The following is a 5,000-nucleotide window of genomic DNA, read 5'->3' as shown; positions in this document are numbered from 1 at the left end:
ATGATAGAGAGACAGGCAGAGAGGCAGTTAGAGATAGATAGATAGATAGATAGATAGATAGATAGATAGATAGATAGATAGATAGATAGATAGATAGATAGATAGATAGATAGATAGATAAAGACAGAGAGACAGGCAGAGATGGATAGATAGATAGATAGATAGATAGATAGATAGATAGATAGATAGATAGATAGATAGATAGATAGATAGATAGATAGATAGATGATAGATAGATAGAGCATAAATAATGATAGAGAGACAGACAGACAGGCACACATAGATAGATAGATAGATAGATAGATAGATAGATAGATAGATAGATAGATAGATAGATAGATAGATAGATAGAGATAGATAGATAGATAGATAGATAGATAGATAGATAGATAGATAGATAGATAGATAGATAGATAGATAGATAGATATAGATAGATAATGATAGAGAGACAGGCAGTCAGGCAGTTAGAGATAGATAGATAGATAGATAGATAGATAGATAGAGAGAGAGAGAGAGAGAGAGAGAGAGAGAGAGATAGGCAGAGATAGATAGATAGATAGATAGATAGATAGATAGATAGATAGATAGATAGATAGAGCATAAATAATGATAGAGAGACAGACAGACAGGCACACATAGACAGACAGACAGACAGACAGACAGACAGACAGATAGATAGATAGATAGAGCATAAATAATGATAGACAGACAGACAGTCACACATAGATAGATGGATGGATGGATAGATAGATAGATAGATAGATAGATAGATAGATAGATAGATAGAGCATAAATAATGATAGACAGACAGACAGTCACACATAGATAGATGGATGGATGGATGGATAGATAGATAGATAGATAGTTAGATAGTGATAGATAGATAGATAGATAGATAGATAGATAGATAGATAGATAGATAGATAGATAGATAGATAGATAGATAGATAGATAGATAGATAGATAGATAGATGATAGATAGATAGATAGATAGATAGAGATAGATAGATAGATAGATAGATATTGATAGAGAGACAGGCAGACAGGCAGTTAGAGATAGATAGATAGATAGATAGATAGATAGATAGATAGATAGATAGATAGATAGATAGATAGATAGATAGAGATAGAGATATAGACAGATAGAGAGATAGAGAGATAGACAGATAGACAGATAGACAGATAGAGAGATAGACAGATAGAGAGATAATGATAGAGAGACAGGCAGACAGGCAGTTAGAGATAGATAGATAGATAGATAGATAGATAGATAGATAGATAGATAGATAGATAGATAGATAGATAGATAGATAGATAGATAGACAGAGCCTTGGTGGAGCAGTGGGCTAATGCCTCCTTAAGTAACACCAGCTGCCTGCAATTAGTGCAGGTTCGCATCCCACCAGGCTCAAGGTTGACTCAGCCTTCCATCCTTCCGAGGTAGGTAAAATGAGGACCCAGATTGTTGGGGGCAATTAAGCTGACTTTGTAATAATGCCGCTTGGGGGTGTGTGAAAGCCCTAATAAGCAGGCATATACATAGAATGAAGGCTACTGCTAAGCTTGTAAGCCGCCCTGAGTCTTCGGAGAAGGGCGGGATATAAATGGAATTTTTTAAAAAAGATAGATAAATAGATAGATAGATAGATAGATAGATAGATAGATAGATAGATAGATAGATAGATAGATAGATAGATAGATAATGATAGAGAGACAGGCAGAGAGGCAGTTAGAGATAGATAGATAGATAGATAGATAGATAGATAGATAGATAGATAGATAGATAGATAGATAGATAGATAGATAGATAGATAGATACTTAGATAGATAGATACTTAGATAGATAGATAAAGATAGAGAGACAGGCAGTCAGAAATTGATTGGTGGATGGATGGATAGACAGATAGACAGACAGATAGACAGATAGATACATAGATAGATAGATAGATAGATAGATAGATAGATAGATAGATAGATAGATAGATAGATAGATAGATAGATAGATAGATAGATAGATAGATAGATAGAGCATAAATAATAATAGAGAGACAGGCAGATAGACAGACAGACAGACAGACAGATAGATAGATAGATAGATAGATAGATAGATAGATAGATAGATAGATAGATAGATAGATAGATAGATAGATAGATAGATAGATAGATAATGATAGAGAGACAGGCAGAGAGGCAGTTAGAGATAGATAGATAGATAGATAGATAGATAGATAGATAGATAGATAGATAGATAGATAGATAGATAGATAGATAGATAGATGATAGATAGATAGATAAAGACAGAGAGACAGGCAGAGATGGATAGATAGATAGATAGATAGATAGATAGATAGATAGATAGATAGATAGATAGATGATAGATAGATAGAGCATAAATAATGATAGAGAGACAGACAGACAGGCACACATAGATAGATAGATAGATAGATAGATAGATAGATAGATAGATAGATAGATAGATAGATAGATAGATAGATAGATAGAGAGAGAGAGATAGATAGATAGATAGATAGATAGATAGATAGATAGATATAGATAGATAGATAGATAGATATAGATAGATAATGATAGAGAGACAGGCAGTCAGGCAGTTAGAGATAGATAGATAGATAGATAGAGAGAGAGAGAGAGAGAGAGAGAGAGAGAGATAGGCAGAGATAGATAGATAGATAGATAGATAGATAGATAGATAGATAGATAGATAGAGCATAAATAATGATAGAGAGACAGACAGACAGGCACACATAGACAGACAGACAGACAGACAGACAGACAGACAGATAGATAGATAGATAGAGCATAAATAATGATAGACAGACAGACAGTCACACATAGATAGATGGATGGATGGATAGATAGATAGATAGATAGATAGATAGATAGATAGATAGATAGATAGATAGATAGACAGACAGACAGACAGACAGACAGACAGACAGACAGACAGACAGACAGATAGATAGATAGATAGAGATAGATAGATAGATAGATAATGATAGAGAGACAGGCAGACAGGCAGTTAGAGATAGATAGATAGATAGATAGATAGATAGATAGATAGATAGATAGATAGATAGATAGATAGTTTGATAGATAATGAATAGATAATGAAACAGAGACTGGGAGACAGGAAGAGATAGATAGATAGATAGATAGATAGATAGATAGATAGATAGATAGATAGATAGATAGATAGATGACGTATGAAAAATGATAGAGACATGCAGAGCAGATAGATATAGAGAGACAGGCAGTCAGAGTTGGATGGATAGATAGATAGATAAACGATTCATCGATAATGATAAAGAGACTCGCAGACATGCAGAGATAGATAGATAGATAGATAGATAGATAGATAGATAGATAGATAGATAGATAGATAATGCATAAAGAGCTATAGATTGACAGGGATAGATAGAAAGATAGAGAGATAAAGAGAGAGAGATAAACAGACAAATGATTCATAAATAATGATAGAGAGACAGGGTGAGATAGATAGGTGGATAGATAGATAGATAGATAGATAGATAGATAGATAGATAGATAGATAGATAGATAGATAGATAGGCGGGCGGGCGGGCGGACGGACGGACGGACGGACAGACAGACAGATAGATAGATAGATAGGGCATAAATAATGATAGAGATGTATGAACAATGATACAGCGACATGCAGACAGGAAGACATAGATACATAGAGATGGATGGATAGATAGATAGATAGATAGATAGATAGATAGATAGATAGATAGATAGATAGATAGATTGATTGATAGATAGATAGTGATAGATAGATAGATAGATAGATAGATAGATAGATAGATAGATAGATAGATAGTGATAGATAAATGATAGATAGATAGATAGATAGATAGATAGATAGATAGATAGATAGATAGATAGATAGATAGATAGATAGATAGATAGATAGATAGATAGATAGATAGATAGATATAGATAGATAATGATAGAGAGACAGGCAGTCAGGCAGTTAAAATAGAGAGAGACAGAGAGACAGAGAGACAGGCAGTCTGTCTGTCTATCAGCATAAATAATGATAGACAGACAGACAGTCACACATAGATAGATGGATGGATGGATGGATAGATAGATAGATAGTGATAGATAGATAGATAGATAGATAGATAGATAGATAGTGATAGATAGATAGATAGATAGATAGATAGATAGATAGATAGATAGATAGATAGATAGATAGATAGATAGATAGTTTGATAGATAATGAATAGATAATGAAACAGAGACTGGGAGACAGGAAGAGATAGATAGATAGATAGATAGATAGATAGATAGATAGATAGATAGATAGATAGATAGATAGATAGATAGATAAATAGATAGATAGATAGATAGATAGATAGATAGATAGATAGATAGATAGATAGATAGATAGATAGATAGATAGATAGATGACGTATGAAAAATGATAGAGACATGCAGAGCAGATAGATATAGAGAGACAGGCAGTCAGAGTTGGATGGATAGATAGATAGATAAACGATTCATCGATAATGATAAAGAGACTCGCAGACATGCAGAGATAGATAGATAGATAGATAGATAGATAGATAGATAGATAGATAGATAGATAGATAGATAATGCATAAAGAGCTATAGATTGACAGGGATAGATAGAAAGATAGAGAGATAAAGAGAGAGAGATAAACAGACAAATGATTCATAAATAATGATAGAGAGACAGGGTGAGATAGATAGGTGGATAGATAGATAGATAGATAGATAGATAGATAGATAGATAGATAGATAGATAGATAGATAGATAGATAGATAGATAGATAGATAGATAGATAGATAGATAGGCGGGCGGGCGGGCGGACGGACGGACGGACGGACGGACAGACAGACAGACAGACAGATAGATAGATAGATAGGGCATAAATAATGATAGAGATGTATGAACAATGATACAGCGACATGCAGACAGGAAGACATAGATAGA

The sequence above is a fragment of the Vipera berus genome, assembly GCF_964194415.1.
Source record: "Vipera berus genome assembly, chromosome: W".
Taxonomy (NCBI): domain Eukaryota; kingdom Metazoa; phylum Chordata; class Lepidosauria; order Squamata; family Viperidae; genus Vipera; species Vipera berus.
The sequence above is the reverse complement of the archived record's forward strand: the minus strand, read 5'-3'. Positions refer to the sequence as shown.